This window comes from Musca autumnalis, unplaced genomic scaffold (genome assembly GCF_047663935.1).
Source record: "Musca autumnalis isolate F117 unplaced genomic scaffold, ASM4766393v1 scaffold_4, whole genome shotgun sequence".
In the NCBI taxonomy this organism is placed as follows: domain Eukaryota; kingdom Metazoa; phylum Arthropoda; class Insecta; order Diptera; family Muscidae; genus Musca; species Musca autumnalis.
In genome coordinates this window covers 54,534,643-54,556,528 of record NW_027411977.1, presented here as the reverse complement: position 1 = coordinate 54,556,528, position 21,886 = coordinate 54,534,643, and the positions used below count along the sequence as shown (strand labels likewise).

At 35.7% G+C, this 21,886-nt stretch overlaps 1 pseudogene; it reads left to right on the top strand.

Moving 5' to 3' along the window:
• Nucleotides 1-274: 274 nt before the first annotated feature.
• LOC141400787 (cytochrome P450 4d8-like) lies at nucleotides 275-15,111 on the top strand (annotated as a pseudogene).
• Nucleotides 15,112-21,886: the final 6,775 nt, after the last annotated feature.

The following is a 21,886-nucleotide window of genomic DNA, read 5'->3' as shown; positions in this document are numbered from 1 at the left end:
ATTAAAAATTCCAATAAAAGTCATCTGAATTATCAAAAAATTAGAAATTTGCATGTGAACCTATCTTTATTACGGGCACTGTATTTTGAAGTCGTTCCAGATCACTTGTGTATTTCTGTTGTTACCAAGTTACAGAATCGAACTTCTGACCTCTGATCTACATAACACAAACAAACAATCAATTTCTAATCTCATTTACATATTCATAAAACATTAGCTTTGTTTGGTTTCCGCTCGACTTGTGTTTATTAATGTGTCGAAATTAACCAATATATTATTCCAATGAAATTGCTTTAGAAGATCAGTTTGCACTTGTTACGGCAAATGTTCGTGTTCACGGCAATTTCCATTACTTTCGCTCTAATTTTATTAATATGGGCATTACGAATCCATATAACTACAAAATATCGTCGCAAACTTACAGACCATATTCCTGGGCCACTGAATATCCCTGTTTTGGGTTGTGTGGCTGAAGCAACAACATTCACGCCTGACAGTAAGAAAAATTGAATTTATTTGATCCTTTTTTTTAATTGATAAATGTTGTTCTAATATTTTCACATGTTAAATTTGTTATTGCCTATTTCTGTTTTATAGGAATGATGGAAATATCATTTGAAGCGCATGCGAAATATGGAAATATTGTAAAAGGATGGGTATTGGATTATCTATTTATATTTACTTCAAATGTTGAGCTATTTGAGCAGATTTTAGTACATCCTACACAAACCCGCAAATCAAGTGTGTATGGAGTACTTAAACCATGGCTAGGTGGAGGTTTAATAATGAGTGGTGGACAACAATGGCATGTAAGGCGTAAGATTATAACCCCGGCATTCCATTTCGCAATACTGGAACAATTCATAGAAGTTTTCGATAGACAATCAACGGTGTTGATAAATTGTTTATCTTAGAGAGCCGATGCAAAGACACCTTTCGACATTTTGCCGTACATGTGTTCAGCTACCTTGGATATAATAACGGAAACAGCTATGGGCGTTAATGTTAATGCTCAAACGGATAAAAATATGCCATATACAATGGCGGTAAGAGAGTAAGTATGTCAGAGAAGGGGAAACTGCATAAGGAGTAAACCTAAAAACGCAATAAATGTTTGAGTAGAGTTTTTGCGTTAGGCACTGACAACAAAACAAGTAGAAAAAGTATCAGTCGGCTTTGTCGACAGGGATGTGCACTCAGCCTATGTGAATTGAAACTTTCATCAACGAACAGTTGGAATGTATTTAGGATTTTTTGCAGAATTTTGTGGCGCTTTCGGACATTTGAAGTGGCCGACAAGAATGAGGATTAGGAATAAAGTTCAAAACTTTTGCGTAGAAGGTACTTTATGTAATCGACCGACATAGTCTGTTATGGAAGTGGATCATAATTTTGGAGTCATATCTTTTCGAAAGATATCGCGCCCACTTGTCATTTCAGTGGGTCAATGTTTAATTTTTGGACCAGTATGCCAGGAGGCATGGACTTGTCCACGGAAAACATAATATTCCTGCAAACAGGACCATAGCGAACAGCATCGGTATACATTTCCAAAGGATCTCCGAACAGACCCTAAACTGCACATAGACACAAATGTTGAACAACAGCGGGGGATATACCCTAAGGAGAGTAAAAAATATTAAGAGATCCAAAGTTTGGGCCAAATTGGTTGCCCTGTTCAAGAGATAACGTTTTAGTGGAATTTTTAAATATTGGAGGGAAGTATCGGATGTTGTGGACTAATATTGCCATTTTCGAACGGAACCTAAGTTTGGACAAAATATGACGAAGGCCTAATTTTTGAACGTTTCGACGGGAGATTTTGTTCGGAAATAGGGAAAACACGGTAATGACAAGAAATTATAAGGATCGAATTACTTTTTTCCGAACTTTCACCCTTCAAACCAAAGGGGAAATAAGAGTGGATTTTTATAGTAACAAAATGGCAATAGGCGTGGACTTTTTAAAGATTTTTAAGAGTTACCAAAATGGACACTATGCATGGATTTTTTTAAAGATTTTTAGGATTTACCAAAACGGACAATAGGCGTGGATTTTTTAAAGATTTTTAGGGACATCCAAAGAAGACAATAGGCGTGGTTGTTTTTAAAGATTTTTAGGGACATCCAAATAAGACAATAGGCGTGGTTGTTTTTAAAGGTTTTTAAGGACATCCAAAGAAGACAATAGGCGTTGTTGTTTTAAAGATTTTTAGGGACATCCAAAGAAGACAATAGGCGTGGTTATTTTAAAGATTTTTAGGGACATTCAAAGAAGGCAATAGGCGTGGTTGTTTTTAAAGGTTTTTAAGGACATCCAAAGAAGACAATAGGCGTGGTTGTTTTAAAGATTTTTAGGGACATCCAAAGAAGACAATAGGCGTGGATGTTTTAAAGATTTTTAGGGACATTCAAAGAAGACAATAGGCGTGGTTGTTCTAAAGATTTTTAGGGACATCCAAAGAAGGCAATGGGCGTGGATTTTTTAAAGATTTTTAGGGACATCCAAAGAAGGCAATAGGCGTGGATTTTTTAACGATTTTTAGGAGTTACCAAAAAGGACAATAGTCGTGGATTTTTTAAAGATTTTTAGGAGTTACCAAAAAGGACAATAGTCGTGGATTTTTTAAAGATTTTTAGGAGTTACCAAAAAGGACAATAGTCGTGGATTTTTTAAAGATTTTTAGGAGTTAAAGATTTTTAGGGGCAACCAAGGAAGACAATATGCGTGGATATTTTTATGATTTTTAGGGGCAACCAAGGAAGACAATAGGCGTGGATATTTTAAAGATTTTTAGGGGCAACAAAGGAAGACAATAGGCGTGGATATTTTAAAGATTTTTAGAGGCAACCAAGGAAGACAATAGTCGTGGATATTTTAAAGATTTTTAGGGGCAACCAAAAAGACAATAGGCGTGGGTATTTTAAACATTTTTAGGGGCAACCAAGGAAGACAATAGACCTGGATATTTTAAAGATTTTTAGGGGCAACCAAGGAAGACAATAGGCGTGGATATTTTAAAGATTTTTAGGGGCAACCAAGGAAGACAATAGGCGTGGATATTTTAAAGACTTTTAGGGGCAACCAAGGAAGACAATAGACCTGGATATTTTAAAGATTTTTAATGGCAACCAAGGAAGACAATAGGCGTGGATATTTTAAAGATTTTTAGGGGCAACCAAGGAAGACAATAGGCGTGGATATTTTAAAGATTTTTAGGGGCAACCAAGGAAGACAATAGGCGTGGATATTTTAAAGGCTTTTAGGGGCAACCAAGGAAGACAATAGGCTTGGATATTTTAAAGATTTTTAGGGGCAACTAAGGAAGACAATAGGCGTGGATATTTTAAAGATTTTTAGGGGCAACCAAGGAAGACAATAGGCGTGGATATTTTAAAGATTTTTAGGGGCAACCAAGGAAGACAATAGGCGTGGATATTTTAAAGATTTTTAGGGGCAACCAAGGAAGACAATAGGCGTGGATATTTTAAAGATTTTTTGGGGCAACCAAGGAAGACCATAGGCGTGGATATTTTAAAGATTTTTAGGGGCAACCAAGGAAGACAATAGGCGTGGATATTTTAAAGATTTTTAGGGGCAACCAAGGAAGACAATAGGCGTGGATATTTTAAAGATTTTTAGGGGCAACCAAGGAAGACAACTGGCGTGGATATTTTAAAGATTTTTAGGGGCAACCAAGGAAGACAATAGACGTGGATATTTTAAAGATTTTAAGGGGCAACCAAGGAAGACAATAGGCGTGGATATTTTAAAGATTTTTAGGGGCATTCAAGGAAGACAATAGGCGTGGATATATTAACGATTTTTAGGGGCAACCAAGGAAGACAATAGGCGTGGATATTTTAAAGATTTTTAGGGGCAACCAAGGAAGACAATAGGCGTGAATATTTTAAAGATTTTTAGGGGCAACCAAGGAAGACAATAGGCGTGGATATTTTAATGATTTTTAGGGGCAACCAAGGAAGACAATAGGCGTGAATATTTTAAAGATTTTTAGGGGCAACCAAGGAAGACAATAGGCGTGGATATTTTAAAGATTTTTAGGGGCAACCAAGGAAGACAATTGGCGTGGATATTTTAAAGATATTTAGGGGCAACCAAGGAAGACAATAGGCGTGAATATTTTAAAGATTTTTAGGGGCAACCAAGGAAGACAATAGGCGTGGATATTTTAATGATTTTTAGGGACAACCAAGGAAGACAATAGGCGTGGATATTTTAAAGATTTTTAGGAAGACAATAGGCGTGGATATTTTAAAGATTTTTAGGGGCAACCAAGGAAGACAATTGGCGTGGATATTTTAATGATTTTTAGGGGCAACCAAGGAAGACAATAGGCGTGGATATTTTAAAGATTTTTAGGGGCAACCAAGGAAGACAATAGACGTGTTTTTTAAAGATTTTTAGGGGCAACCAAGGAAGACAATAGGCTTGGATTTTTTAAAGATTTTTAGGGGCAACCAAGGAAGACAATAGGCGTGGATATATTAAAGATTTTTAGGGGCAACCAAGGAAGACAACAGGCGTGGATATTTTAAAGATTTTTAGGGGCAACCAAGGAAGACAATAGGCGTGGATATTTTAAAGATTTTTATGGCCAACCAAGGAAGACAATAGGCGTGGATATTTTAAAGATTTTTAGGGGCAACCAAGGAAGACAATAGGCGTGGATATTTTAAAGATTTTTATGGCCAACCAAGGAAGACAATAGGCGTGGATATTTTAAAGATTTTTAGGGGCAACCAAGGAAGACAATAGGCGTGGATATTTTAAAGATTTTTAGGGGCAACCAAAGAAGACAATAGGCGTGGATATTTTAAAGATTTTTAGGGGCAACCAAGGAAGACAATAGGCGTGGATTTTTTAAAGATTTTTAGGGGCAACCAAGGAAGACAATAGGCGTGGATATATTAAAGATTTTTAGGGGCAACCAAGGAAGACAACAGGCGTGGATATTTTAAAGATTTTTAGGGGCAACCAAGGAAGACAATAGGCGTGGATATTTTAAAGATTTTTATGGCCAACCAAGGAAGACAATAGGCGTGGATATTTTAAAGATTTTTAGGGGCAACCAAGGAAGACAATAGGCGTGGATATTTTAAAGATTTTTATGGCCAACCAAGGAAGACAATAGGCGCGGATATTTTAAAGATTTTTAGGGGCAACCAAGGAAGACAATAGGCGTGGATATTTTAAAGATTTTTAGGGGCAACCAAGGAAGACAATAGGCTTGGATATATTAAAGATTTTTAGGGGCAACCAAGGAAGACAATAGGCGTAGATATTTTAAAGATTTTTAGGGGCAACCAAGGAAGACAATAGGCGTGGATATTTTAAAGATTTTTAGGGTCAACCAAGGAAGACAATAGGCGTGGATATTTTAAAGATTTTTATGGCCAACCAAGGAAGACAATAGGCGTGGATATATTAAAGATTTTTAGGGGCAACCAAGGAAGACAACAGGCGTGGATATTTTAAAGATTTTTAGGGGCAACCAAGGAAGACAATAGGCGTGGATATTTTAAAGATTTTTATGGCCAACCAAGGAAGACAATAGGCGTGGATATTTTAAAGATTTTTAGGGGCATCCAAGGAAGACAGTAGGCTTGGATATATTAAAGATTTTTAGGGGCAACCAAGGAAGACGATAGGCGTGGATATTTTAAAGATTTTTGGGGCAACCAAGGAAGACAATAGGCGTGGATATTTTAATGATTTTTAGGGGCAACCAAGGAAGACAATAGGCGTGGATATTTTAAAGATTTTTAGGGGCAACCAAAGAAGACAATAGGCGTGGATATTTTAAAGATTTTTAGGGGCAACCAAGGAAGACAATAGGCGTGGATATTTTAAAGATTTTTAGGGGAAACCAAGGAAGACAATAGGCGTGGATATTTTAAAGATTTTTAGGGGCAACCAAGGAAGACAATAGGAGTGGATATTTTAAAAATTTTAGGGGCAACCAAGGAAGACAATAGGCGTAGATATTTTAAAGATTTTTAGGGGCAACCAAGGAAGACAATAGGCGTGGATATTTTAAAGATTTTTAGGGTCAACCAAGGAAGACAATAGGCGTGGATATTTTAAAGATTTTTAGGGACAACCAAAGAAGACAATTTGCGTAGGTATTTGAAAGATTTTTAGGGGCAACCAAAAAAGACAATATGCGTGGATATTTTAAAGATTTTTTAGGAGCAACCAAGGAAGACAATAGGTGTGGATATTTTAAAGATTTTAGGGGCAACCAAGGAAGACAATAGGCGTGGATATTTTAAAGATGTTTAAGGGCAACCAAAAAAGACAATAGGCTTGGATATTTTAAAGATTTTAGGGGCAACAAAGGAAGACAATAGGCGTGGATATTTTAAAGATGTTTAAGGGCAACCAAGGAAGACAATAGACGTGTTTTTTAAAGATTTTTAGGGGCAAACAAGGAAGACAATAGGCTTGGATATTTTAATGATTTTTAGGGGCAACCAAGGAAGACAATAGGCGTGGATATTTTAAAGATTTTTAGGGGCAACCAAGGAAGACAATAGGCGTGGATATTTTAAAGATTTTTAGGGGCAACTAAGGAAGACAATAGGCGTGGATATTTTAAAAATTTTTAGAAGCAACCAAGGAAGACAATAGGCGTGGATATTTTAAAGATTTTTAGGGGCAACCTAGGAAGACAATAGGCGTGGATATTTTAAAAATTTTTAGGGGCAACCAAGGAAGACAATAGGCGTGGATATTTTAAAGATTTTTAGGGGCAACCAAGGAAGACAATAGGCGTGGATATTTTAAAGATTTTTAGGGTCAACCAAGGAAGACAATAGGCGTGGATATTTTAAAGATTTTTAGAGGCAACCAAGGAAGACAATAGGCATGGATATTTTAAATATTTTTAGGGGCAACCAAGGAAGACAATAGGCGTGGATATTTTATAGATTTTTAGGGGCAACCAAGGAAGACAATAGGCGTGGATATTTTATAGATTTTTAGGGGCAACCAAGGAAGACAATAGGCGTGGATTTATTACAGATTTTTAGGGGGAAACAAGGAAGACAATAGGCGTGGATATTTTAAAGATTTTTAGGGGCAACCAAGGAAGACAATAGGCGTGGATATTTTACAGATTTTTAGGGGCATCCAAGGAAGACAATAGGCGTGGATATATTAAAGATTTTTAGGGACAACCAAGGAAGACAATAGGCGTGGATATTTTAAAGATTTTTAGGGGCAACCAAGGAGACAATAGGCGTGAATATTTTAAAGATTTTTTGGGGCAACCAAGGAAGACAATAGGCGTGGATATTTTAATGATTTTTAGGGGCAACCAAGGAAGACAATAGGCGTGGATATTTTAAAGATTTTTAGGGGCAACCCAGGAAGACAATAGGCGTGGATATTTTAAAGATTTTTAGGGGCAACCAAGGAAGACAATAGGCGTGAATATTTTAAAGATTTTTTGGGGCAACCAAGGAAGACAATAGGCGTGGATATTTTAATGATTTTTAGGAGCAACCAAGGAAGACAATAGGCGTGGATATTTAAAAGATTTTTAGGGGCAACCAAAAAAGACAATATGCGTGGATATTTTAAAGATTTTTTAGGGGCAACCAAGGAAGACAATAGGTGTGGATATTTTAAGGATTTTAGGGGCAACCAAGGAAGACAATAGGCGTGGATATTTTAAGGATTTTAGGGGCAACCAAGGAAGACAATAAGCGTGGATATTTTAAAGATGTTTAAGGGCAACCAAAAAAGACAATAGGCTTGGATATTTTAAAGATTTTAGGGGCAACCAAGGAAGACAATAGGCGTAGATATTTTAAAGATGTTTAAGGGCAACCAAGGAAGACAATAGACGTGTTTTTTAAAGATTTTTAGGGGCAACCAAGGAAGACAATAGGCGTGGATATTTTAAAGATTTTTAGGGGCAACCAAGGAAGACAATAGGCGTGGATATTTTAAAGATTTTTAGGGGCAACCAAGGAAGACAATAGGCTTGGATATTTTAAAGATTTTTAGGGGCAACCAAGGAAGACAATAGGAGTGGATATTTTAAAAATTTTTAGGGGCAACCAAGGAATACAATAGGCGTGGATATTTTAAAGATTTTTAGGGGCAACCAAGGAAGACAATAGGCGTGGATATATTAAAGATTTTTAGGGGCAACCAAGGAAGACAATAGGCGTGGATATTTTAAAGATTTTTAGGGTCAACCAAGGAAGACAATAGGCATGGATATTTTAAAGATTTTTAGGGGCAACCAAGGAAGACAATAGGCGTGGACATTTTAAAGATTTTTAGAGGCATCCAAGGAAGACAATATTCGTGGATATATTAAAGATTTTTAGGGGCAACCAAGGAAGACAATAGGCCTGGATATATTAAAGATTTTTAGGGGCAACCAAGGAAGACAATAGGCGTGGATATTTTAAAGATTTTTAGGGGCAACCAAGGAAGACAATAGGCGTGGATATTTTAAAGATTTTTAGGGGCAACCAAGGAAGACAATAGGCGTGAATATTTTAAAGATTTTTTGGGGCAACCAAGGAAGACAATAGGCGTGGATATTTTAATGATTTTTAGGAGCAACCAAGGAAGACAATAGGCGTGGATATTTAAAAGATTTTTAGGGGCAACCAAAAAAGACAATATGCGTGGATATTTTAAAGATTTTTTAGGGGCAACCAAGGAAGACAATAGGTGTGGATATTTTAAGGATTTTAGGGGCAACCAAGGAAGACAATAGGCGTGGATATTTTAAGGATTTTAGGGGCAACCAAGGAAGACAATAAGCGTGGATATTTTAAAGATGTTTAAGGGCAACCAAAAAAGACAATAGGCTTGGATATTTTAAAGATTTTAGGGGCAACCAAGGAAGACAATAGGCGTGGATATTTTAAAGATGTTTAAGGGCAACCAAGGAAGACAATAGGCGTGGATATTTTAAAGATTTTTAGGGGCAACCAAGGAAGACAATAGGCGTGGATATTTTAAAGATTTTTAGGGGCAACCAAGGAAGACAATAGGCTTGGATATTTTAAAGATTTTTAGGGGCAACCAAGGAAGACAATAGGAGTGGATATTTTAAAAATTTTTAGGGGCAACCAAGGAATACAATAGGCGTGGATATTTTAAAGATTTTTAGGGGCAACCAAGGAAGACAATAGGCGTGGATATATTAAAGATTTTTAGGGGCAACCAAGGAAGACAATAGGCGTGGATATTTTAAAGATTTTTAGGGTCAACCAAGGAAGACAATAGGCATGGATATTTTAAAGATTTTTAGGGGCAACCAAGGAAGACAATAGGCGTGGACATTTTAAAGATTTTTAGAGGCATCCAAGGAAGACAATATTCGTGGATATATTAAAGATTTTTAGGGGCAACCAAGGAAGACAATAGGCCTGGATATATTAAAGATTTTTAGGGGCAACCAAGGAAGACAACAGGCGTGGATATTTTAAAGATTTTTAGGGGCAACCAAGGAAGACAATAGGCGTGGATATTTTAAAGATTTTTAGGGGGAAACAAAGGAAGACAATAGGCGTGGATATTTTAAAGATTTTTAGGGGCATCCAAGGAAGACAATAGGCGTGGTTATATTAAAGATTTTTAGGGGCAACCAAGGAAGACAATAGGCGTGGATATTTTAAAGATTTTTAGGGGCAACCAAGGAAGACAATAGGCGTGAATATTTTAAAGATTTTTAGGGGCAACCAAGGAAGACAATAGGCGTGGATATTTTAATGATTTTTAGGGGCAACCAAGGAAGACAATAGGCGTGGATATTTTAAAGATTTTTAGGGGCAACCAAGGAAGACAATAGGCGTGGATATTTTAAAGATTTTTAGGGGAAACCAAGGAAGACAATAGGCGTGGATATTTTAAAGATTTTTAGGGGCAACCAAGGAAGACAATAGGAGTGGATATTTTAAAAATTTTTAGGGGCAACCAAGGAAGACAATAGGCGTAGATATTTTAAAGATTTTTAGGGGCAACCAAGGAAGACAATAGGCGTGGATATTTTAAAGATTTTTAGGGTCAACCAAGGAAGACAATAGGCGTGGATATTTTAAAGATTTTTAGGGGCAACCAAGGAAGACAATAGGCATGGATATTTTAAAGATTTTTAGATGCATCCAAGGAAGACAATAGGCGTGGATATATTAAAGATTTTTAGGGGCAACCAAAGAAGACAATAGGCGTGGACATTTTAAAGATTTTTAGGGGCAACCAAGGAAGACAATAGGCTTAGATTTTTTTAAAGATTTTTAGGGGCAACCAAGGAAGACAATAGGCTTGGATTTTTTTAAAGATTTTTAGGGGCAACCAAGGAAGACAATAGGCTTGGATTTTTTTAAAGATTTTTAGGGGCAACCAAAAAAGACAATAGGCTTGGATATTTTAAAGATTTTAGGGGCAACCAAGGAAGACAATAGGCGTGGATATTTTAAAGATTTTTTAGGGGCAACCAAGGAAGACAATAGGTGTGGATATTTTAAAGATTTTAGGGGCAACCAAGGAAGACAATAGGCGTGGATATTTTAAAGATGTTTAAGGGCAACCAAAAAAGACAATAGGCTTGGATATTTTAAAGATTTTAGGGGCAACCAAGGAAGACAATAGGCGTGGATATTTTAAAGATGTTTAAGGGCAACCAAGGAAGACAATAGACGTGTTTTTTAAAGAGTTTTAGGGGCAAACAAGGAAGACAATAGGCGTGGATATTTTAATGATTTTTAGGGGCAACCAAGGAAGACAATAGGCGTGGATATTTTAAAGATTTTTAGGGGCAACCAAGGAAGACAATAGGCGTGGATATTTTAAAGATTTTTAGGGGCAACCAAGGAAGACAATAGACGTGGATATTGTAAAGATTTTTAGGGGCAACCAAAGAAGACAATAGGCGTGGATATTTTAATGATTTTTAGGGGCAACCAAGGAAGACAATAGACGTGGATATTGTAAAGATTTTTAGGGGCAAACAAGGAAGACAATAGGCGTGGATATTTTAATGATTTTTAGGGGCAACCAAGGAAGACAATAGGTTTGGATTTTTTAAAGATTTTTAGGGGCAACCAAGGAAGACAATAGGCTTGGATTTTTTAAAGATTTTTAGGGGCAACCAAGGAAGACAATAGACGTGTTTTTAAAGATTTTTAAGGGCAAACAAGGAAGACAATAGGCTTGGATTTTTTAAAGATTTTTAGGGGCAACCAAGGAAGACAATAGACGTGTTTTTAAAGATTTTTAAGGGCAAACAAGGAAGACAAATGAAGTGTTTTTTTTAATATTTTTTAGGAAATTATAAGGATCGGATTTCTTTTTTCCAAACTTTCAAACCAACGACCCACTCCGAAATTCCACCCTGGCAACGACCCCATTCCAAACTTCAAACCACCCTATCCCGAACTTCCAACGTCAGAACCACCCCATTCCGAACATTCACCCTCCGAACCATCCCCTCCGAAGTTCCACCCTGCGAAGCACCCCATTCCGAACTTCCAAACTCCGAACCCTCATACAGATCGATGTTTCTCGATTTTACACTTAGCCTAAACTATTTGAGAGTATATTTTTATTTTATATAAGTCTGGCTTAATCCCATTGTTGTTGTTTTATTATTTTAAAACAACTAATTTATTAGTGGAAAAAGGTTGGTATTGTTCGCCAAGGGGTAAGGCAGGGAAGACTAGTTTCGATCCACGCCACTCGATCTCATCAGTTCCCTTGTTTCTTGTTTGCGGATATTCTCCCCCGAAGTTATTTTTCAATAACTTCTTCAACGAGTACAACTTCGGTGGAGAATATCCACAAACAAGAAACAAGGGAACTGATGAGATCCAGTGGCGTGGATCAAAGCTAGACTTCCCTGCCTTACCCCTTGGCGAACAATGCCAACCTTTTTCCACTAATAAATTAGTTGTTTTAAAATAATAAAACAACAACAATGGGATAAAGCCAGACAATTTTGAAAAAACAAAATTGTATTAGCTATCCCAATAAAAAACGACGCCACCAATGATCGATTTTATTTTATTTTACTTTACTTTATTTAATATTTTTTACTTTATTTTGTTTTACTTGCTTCAATTTAATTTAATTTTATTTCAATTTATTTTATTTCATTTTATTTTATCTCATTTTAATCAATTTTCCTTTTATTTCACTTCATTTTATTTTTTTTTTTACTTTATTTCATTTCATTTTATTCTATTGTACTTTGTTCTACTTTATTTTATTTCACTTCATTTTATTTTATTTTTTTCACTTTATTTTATTTTATCTGTTTTACTTTATTTCATTTCACTTCATATTATTTTATTTCATTTAATTTATTTTATTTATAATTTATCATTACTAAGTAGAAAATAATGCAAAGATGATAAAATTTTCTGTGGAACAAATAGCAACCACACTTTGCAAGAGAACTGAGAGGCTTAGCAAGACGGCGGAATAATTAAGCAAGAGAGCACAACAACTTTGCTAAAGAGAACGGTTTAAAAAAAATTGCTAACTGCAAATAGAAATTGAAAAGTTATTTCGTGGAACAAAAAAAGTTATCATTTTTCAAAATAACTATTTTTTGATAAGTGCAAAGTGAAAAGCTGTAAGTTGTTTCGTGGAAGGTATCCGAAGGAGTAGACCGATTGAGTCCATATTGGAACCTCATCTAAGTCTGGTAGAAATTTCACGATGTTCAAAGTATGGACCAATTCGGTTACTACCTTCAAGAGTTATCGTGCGCACAGGGGAGGTACCGGAAGGAGTGGACCGATATAACCCATCTTTGAAATTAAACTAAGTTTGGGCAAAATATAACGAAAGCCAAATGTTAGACTGAATCTGTTGATCCGTTTGGGAGTTATCGTGGGCTCCAGCCAGCCAGACAGACAGGCGGATGGACATGGCTAAATCAACTCCAAATTGACTGAAACTGATTTCGTCCAAACGACTAAAACCATTATTTCGATGAGGCACATTTTGCCCGTATGAAAGTGTATACCCCTCGTATTGCCCTTTCGCCTTAAGATCGATGAGTTAAGGCAGTACATGCTACGACTTTAAAGGACAGTCAAGCCACATTCAAAACTATTTGCTATGAATAAAGAACTTTTGTTCAGCTAAAAATGAGTTAACTACAATGCATTAAGAATTATTTAATTAGAAATTTATTATTCAATAGATCTTCACATAAACGAAACACACATTGTTAATTGTCCTTAGTGTTGTCCAATGCGTACTCTGTCTTAGATCAACAGGCGTCCCACCAATGTAAAGAAAGAAGCCACCCAAAATACAAAACCGAATGCAAGTAACACAAAAACAAACTATATCGTTTTATTTCAGATTAACTGCTCTTATGAATCGGCGTTTTATTCTAGCCCATCTTTGAAATGAAAAGATTTTTTCCATTTTGTGTCCATTTGAAAAGCTGCAACAAGATAAACTCATAAACACAGTGCATCAATTTACAAGAAATGTTATTGAAGAGAGGCGGCGAGAGTTGGAGAAAAGTTTTAAAACCAATATAAATAATGAGAAGAATCATGATCCCCATAATATCGGTATCAGAAAACATATGGCTCTAATGGATGTCTTACTACAGACAACAACAACTGATGGCGAACCGCTTTCAGATGAAGAAATACGCGAAGAAGTAGATACATTTATGTTTGCAGGTCATGATACAACAACTACAGCGCTTAGTTTTACATTATATCTGGTGTCTCGACATCCTGAAGTTCAGCAGAGGCTCTTAGATGAAATATATGATATCATTGGGGCAAACATTGTTGAGCCATTCACATTGTCTAAATTAAATGATTTGAAATATATGGAATGTGTTATTAAAGAATCATTACGTTTATATCCTCCTGTGCCTGTTATAGGACGGGAAATTACAGAAGATTTTCACTACAGTAAGTTCAGAAAATATTAGCCAAATGTTGTAATTAAAAATGCAGATTTAATATATTGTTTCTTCTATTTGCAGCTCATTCCAAACTAGGTGATGGTACTGTTCCAGCTGGTACTCAATTCATAATCTCAATATTCAATGCACTCAGAGAGCCGTCAATTTATGATAATCCAACGGAATTTATACCCGAACGGCACAACGAATCTAGTATTTCTAATCCCTTCATTTATGTTCCTTTCAGTGCTGGCGCACGGAATTGTATTGGTCAACGATTCGCAATGCTTGAAATGAAAACGGTTCTTTGTAAAATTCTACGAGAATATGAATTGCTGCCACTAGGACTTCCTATTAAACCTATACTTAGCATTATTTTACGTTCGAAGACTGGTATGCAATTAGGCCTGAAAAAGAGGGTAACTACTTAAAAACAGGGGGATTTTGTTAGCCATCTGCATGTAGTTAGTCAAATGAGTAAATTCTTTTGTTATGTAGAGTGGGTTGATGTACAACTTAGAACTGTTGTTTTTATTTTTTTATACACTGAAAGAAAAAGCTACGTAATATGAATGAAATCCTACGTTGTATCATTGAAAGTAGTCATTGATTTTGAGCCTTCATTGAATAAATGAAAAAAGTTTCATTGAGTTTCATTGAAGTAAAATTAACGAAATTGTTCATTAATGCAATGCAACTTTTTCGTTAATGCAATGAAACTTTTTCATTAATGCAATAAAACTCCTTCATTCATGCAATGAAGCTCCTTCATTCATGCAATGAAACTTTTCCGTTAATGCAATGAAACTTTTTTCATTATTGCAATGAAAGTCCTTCATTGATGCAATGAAACTTGTTCATTAATGCAATGAAATACTTTAATTGTTGTAATGACAGTTCTTCATTTATGCAATGAAGCCTTATGTTGGTTCAAAATCAATGACAAATTTCATTGATACAACGTAGGATTTCATTCATGTTATGAAGTCATTTCATACTCACGTAATGAACAAAAATGAAGTCAATGCTAAATATGTTTATTTCATTTTATTGCAATTAGTTTTGACCATTAATACAACAAGTCATACTTAATAACTCAGATATTAAGCACATTAATGATAGTATTGGCCGTTGTCATCTGTAAGTAAAATTGAAACAATAAACAAATTGCTAACAAATTGACTGGTTTTCTAAACAATAACTTACCTCCAGTCATCCCCTGAGTCCGCTGAGTCATCCCCTGTACACGTCCACGATGATAGGATACAGTATTTTTTATACCCTACACCACTATGTGGGGAGGGTATTATAAGTTGGATTTGCCGAAAAAGTTTGTAACGCATCGAAATAATGGTCGTAGACCCATACTTATATATACCAAAATGAATGTCTCGACGAGCTGAGTCGATCTGGCTATGTGTGTCCGTCCGTCAGTCCGTCCGTCCGTCCGTCCGTCTGTCCGTCTGTCCGTCTGTCCATCTAAACCTTGTAATCACGCTACAGGTCGCAGTTTTGATCGGATCGTCACGAAATTTTGGGTGTTGATGAGGGTCCCGGAGGGGAAGAAGCCTATTGATTTTGGTGATGGTCGGATAATATTCAGGGGTCAGAATGGGCAAAACACTTATGTGGATAAAAAGACAACGTTTTCTTCCAAAGCGAATATCTCAGCTTCTATATGGGATATACCAAAAGCAAGACCTGACAATGAAAGTAGAAAATATCACCTTTCTAATGATGTAAAGTAAGTTCTCGTAGGTGATCAAACAACGAAGATATTACAATAGTCGCAAATAAAACCCAAATTTTCATTCTTGCGATTTTAATTATAATGACGAATATCACAGCTTTGGTTGGGGACTTTCCAAAAGCAAAACCTGACTATGAAAGTAGAAGATCCCGTCTTTACAATGATCCAAACCAGGTCGGCGTAGGTGACCAAATAACGCAGATATTGCAATAGTCGGTAATACATCTCATTTTTCCATTTTTTTGGAAATCACGCTACAGGTCGCAATTTTGATCGGATCGTCACGAAATTTTGGGTGTTGACGGGGGTACCTCAGATGAAGAAGCCTATTGATTTTGATGATGGTCGGATAATATTTAGGGGTCGGAATGGGCAAACACTTATTTGGAGAAAGGTCAACGTTTTATTTCAAAGCCAATGTCTCTGTTTCTTTAAGAGGTATATCAAAAGCAAAACCTGGCGAGGAAAGTAGAAGATATCACCTTTACAACGATGTAAAGTAGGTTGTCGTAGCTGCTCAAATAACAGAGATATCGCAATAGTCGGTAATGCATTCCATTTTCCGATTTGTTTGTAATCTCGCTACAGGTCGCAATTTTGATCGGATCGTCACGAAATTTTGGGGGTTAATGGGGGTCCCAAAAAGAAAGAAGTATATTGATTTTGATGATGGTCGGATAATATTCAGGGGTCGGAATGGGCAAACACTTATTTGGAGAAAGGTCAACGTTTTATTTCAAAGCCAATATCTCTGTTTCTTTTAGAGGTATATCTGCAAAACCTAGCAAGGAAAGTAGAAAATATCACCTTTACAACGATGTAAAGAAGGTTGTCGTAGGTGGTCAAATAGCAGAGATATGGCAATAGTCGATAATGCATCCCATTTTCCAATTTTTTTGTAATCACGCTACAGGTCGCAATTTTGATCGGATCGTCACGAAATTTTGGGGGTTAATGGGAGTCCCACAGAGGAAGAAGCCTACTGTTTTTAATGATGGTCGGATAATATTCAGGGGTCAGAATGGGCAAAAACTTATTTAGAGAAAAGGTCTACGTTTTATTTCAAAGCCAATATCTCTGTTTTTTTAAGAGTTATATCAAAAGCAAAACCTGGCAAGGAAAGTAGAAAATATCACCTTTACAACGATGTAAAGTAAGTTGTCGTATCTGCTCAAACAACAGAGATATCGCAATAGTCGGTAATGCATCCCATTTTCCGATTTGTTTGTAATCACGCTACAGGTCGCAATTTTGATCGGATCGTCACGAATTTTGTGGGAGTTGATGCGGGTCCCACAGAGGAAGAAGCCTATTTAGTGTGGTGATGGTCGGATAATATTCAGGATTCGGAATAAGCGAAAAGCTTATGTGGAGAAAAGTCAACGTTTTTTTCTTATGCGAATATCTCCGCTTCTGGTTGGAGTATTCCAAAAGGAATACCCGTCAATGGAAGAAGAAAAGATCTCGTTTATATTGATGCAAAGTATGTTGGCGTAAGTGAGCAAACCGAGATATTGCAAAATTCAGTAATAAACCCAATTTTTAAATTTTTTGTAATCACGCTACAAGTTGGAATTTTGATCGGATGGTGACGAAATTTTGGGGGTAGATGGGGGCTCCACACAGAAAGAAGCCTATTGATTTTGGTGATAGTCGAATAATATTTAGGGGTCGGAATGGGGAAAAACTCATTTGGAGACAAATTCAAAGTTTTATTATTTGTGAATATATCGGCTTCTAGTAGTGGTATTCCAACGGCAAAGCCTGTAAATGGAAGAAGAAAATATTACCTTTACATTGGTGTAAAGCAGGTTGGCGAAGGTGGTCAAACAAGGGAGATACCACTATAGTCGATAATGCATCGAATTCTTCCATTTTTTGCAATCAAGCTACAGGTCGTAATTTTGATCGGATGGTCACGAAATTTTGGTTGCTTATGGGGGTCCCAGAGAGAAAGAGGCATATTATTTTTGGTGGTAGTCGGATTATATTCCCTAAAAGAAATGTTTAGCAGTGAAAAGCTTATGCACAGGGGTAGTGGTGTAGGGTATCACATGGTCGGCCCCATCCCGACTATAGCCTTTGCTCACTTGTTTTTTTCTTAAGGAAGTAGTGCTTCATTTGCGACGGACAGTCTCCGTAATTCCACTGATCATTGGATTTTCTATTTTTTTATCTCCATTGCAACTATAAATGAAAATTAAAAAAAGTAAATAAACGAACACATAAAAACTACAAAAAATAATTTAACCAATATTTCAATTTTCATTTCACATTATTAAACACTTCATACTTACTTTCAGCGCAGTTAATTATTCTTTTGGGCGTTGTCATCTGTAGGCAAAATTGAAAACCATAAAACAATTTTTAGTAATTTATCTGGTTTTCTTTCTAACCATTATTTTACCTTTAACTTTCGCCGTTGGACAGAAAACTATACAACATTATTTTCTTTTTCTAAGTAAGAGATGCTTCGTTGGCCAATGGTAACGCCATTCCACTCATCTTTAGATTTTCTATTGAATGCTTTCATTACAAGAAAAATATAAATGAAAATTCACTTAAAAGAACAATTGAACACCTAAAAATAATATTTACATTTTCTTTTCATGTTGAACCCATCACAGTTTTTAAAGTTGAAAACACCAGACGTAGAATAACTTTTTTTTCATCCACACTTGACTGTGGTTTAGCGCAAACTAAAACAATGTTCTTGAACATTGTTTGCTGTAGCTAAGAAAATGGTGGTTGTTTTGCCAACACGAGTTTTTTTTCTGCTTGTTAAATACTCACACACAACCACAAATGGAATTCAATGAACAACAATACAAACAATAACAAAGAACTGAGAAGAGCATTCTTTTTAATGTGGATGAATATTTATGTATACCAACGCCAATCGGCGACAATAGCGAATTTTTGTACAGTTGATGACGTTCCTGGTAGTTTTGGCAAATATTCATGCATACATATTTATGTATGTGATTCTATACATATGTATGTAGCCAATATATAAATGTGTTCTTTTTATGATTTCAAAAATTTAATTTGTTTAATAAAGACAAAATAATTAGAAAACAAATTTTATAACTTAACAGATTTACAAAGAATACAAAACGCAAAAAGGAATTTCAAAAATGTTTTATTTATTTAATGAAACTCTTTCATATATTTAATGAAACTGTTTCATTCATTTTTAAACCAAACCAAACACATCGAATATATACATTTTTCGCCATTTTTTAAAAGATTTTTTTAAAACTTTGAATGCAAAACATACATATTTTTCTTAAATTTATAGAAAATAAAAGTTTCATTGTATCAATGAAATCCGTTTCGTTTATACAATGAAACCAAAAATCATTGAATTTTAAATAACGTAAAGTTTAATTTCATTAATGAAACATTTCATTATATTCATGGAACGTTTCATAACATCAATGAAAAATAATCAATGAAACCCGTTCATTGATACAATTTTTCTTTCAGTGTACACTTGGTGGGTTTTTACAGATCACGGTTTTTACAGCTCAAGAAGTATGAAAAAATATTCAAACCGAAATATAGGACTAGTCATTGTCAGACAATTCATTCAGGTGTTAAATACAATGGGAAGTGTTGCTAATGCAGCGATGTTCTCCCACGAACAGCCCATGTTTTCTTGCAATCACGCTGTAAGTAATAACGAACCTGCGCACGTGGTTAGGAAGTATTAGAACATTAATGGACCATTTTGTATACAGTATGATTTTTTAATGATATAATCATACTGCTCTTCGAAGCTAGCTATTGACGTAAGGTATGAATGGCCTGTCTTAAACAAGTATGAACGGCGTTAAGTTGGGACGGGCCGAACTTGTTATATTGTCCACCACGAGTTGTATGGAAGTAAAATGGAACAATTAGTTTCCTTTCGTTTACGAAGAAGACTATATACAAAATTTCAGCAATTTCGGTAAAACAATGTGGCTAACCTTCAAAATACCGAAAATAGGGAGGTACCGTTCTATGGGGAATAAATGCAGGTTTGGACGTGTACCGACAAATTTCTGGGGGAAAATTGTATACCACCAACGAACACTAAATACAAATTCTGCCATTTCGGTGGGCTATTGTGGCCCCAATCTTCAAAATACCGAAAATCGGGAGGTACTGTGGGCTATATGCGGGCGTGGGGGAAGTTCTATATCACCAACGAAGACTAAGTACCAAATTGCAGCTATTTCGGGGGAATATTGAGGTCACAACCTTCTAAATACCGAAAATCGGGAGGTACCGTTCTATGGGGGCTATATTAAGGCGTGGCAAATACCGACAAATGTCATATGGAAAGTTATGTACCCCAAAAGAAGACCAAATACCAAATTTCAGACATTTCGATGGATTATTGTGACCCCAACCTACAAAATACCGAAAATCGGGAGGTACCTTTCTATGGGGGCTATATGAAGGCGTGGGCCTATACCGACAAATTTCAAAGCAAAGCCGACTGATACTTTTTTACTTGTTTTATTTGAAACGTACTGATGAGTATCTCAGCTTTGGTTGGATGCGTTTCAACAATGAAGACATTCTGAGCTTTAAAATTTTCCCAATTGAGTTACCAAAATTGGTGAAATGCTTGTTATGTCGAAAAAGACGCTGGGATATCCCAATTTCCAATTTATTGAATTTTATTTCCATGTCAGATATTTCTGCTTCTGTTAGATATATTTGGTTAAATATCGGTGTTATTGCAAAAGGCGCTAAGCTATCACAATTTTAATATTTTGAAGTTTTTACTTTAATGACAAATACCTCTGCTTCTATTTATTGTAATAAAGACATGTAAAATGCTAATCAAGAATACCAGCAAAGCTTTCGATAAAGTTAAATATTAATTATTTTGGTTCAGTTCGCCTTAAGTCATTTGGTATAAAAGCCAGATAGGTGAAAACTTTAGTATGTCCTTAAAAGAAATATTAACGGGTGAAAACCTTATGCACTGGGGTAGCGGTGTGGGGTATCACATAGTCGACCCCGTCCCAAATATAGCCTTTACTCACTTGTTAATTCTATAACAATATGCAATACTGAAAATGCAAACAACTTCTAGTATGCATTTTTTGAAAGTACATATTTAGACTACAAAAACCCTAGTAGGGGTTTGTCCTGTCAGATCCAGTTCGGATTTTATGTCCTCATCTAAACCGGGCTAAATATACACTTTTTGCATTTATCAGGCCTTTATCTCAGAAACGAATAGGAATTTGGCCTTGCTGTCTTTAGCAGTATTGTAGCCCTAAACTAGTAGAACTTATTTTTTGAAAAAAAACACATAAGAAAAACTACATCTAGGGTATCAAAATCTATAAAATATAGAAAATTTTACATAATTGCTGAAATTCTGGTCAGTATCGGCTACATTATTGGGATTTGAACCAAGTACCTTTTGCAAAAATCTTCTAAATAAAGTTCTCAAAATTTTTTTAAAACATTCTGAAACTCTAAAATATTTCAAAGTTTAAAGTTGTTTCAGCGGTATTTTGCATCTTCGCATTTCGGATTTCACTAAATTATTGACATTTTTATTAAATCGTCGTTGAAAAATGTACTGAAAACAACGACATAGAGGCATTTTACAACAATGACATGTTCTGATGAGTTGTGTACTACATTCCAAAAGAAAATATTCAGAAAAAAATTAAAGGTTTTGGAGATACGGTGCGAAATGTAGAAAATTGGCAGGCAATAAATGTAGTTTATCGAGTTCATTATTTCTCCAATATTTTATTCTTGTCCTTACCTACAAATTTGCTTCAGAGGTCAGAAGAAGATTTCAGAGATATAGCCCCGAATTTCTTTAAAAACTCAATATTTAACCAATTTTTAGATGGGACCATAAAACCCGATCTGACACAACAAAACCCAACTAGGGTTTCTTGTCGTTTGGGTCTGTACTTTAAAAAAATTATCAGTTCGAATTGTTTGCACAAGATCACCTTAAAAACGTTGCACAGTGTAATAAGAGTATCTTTCAATGACATTGTAATATTGTAAATCGCTGTGCTATGTTAATCTTGGACGTGACATGGTACGTTGATGTACCAATCATTCAAAGTTTCCGAAAAAATGTCGGGCAACTAAAACTTATCTTCGTACTTTTCATACATTTCGTAATATGTACGACGTACGGAAACTGCCCGCTAGTGTGAAGCAAGAGA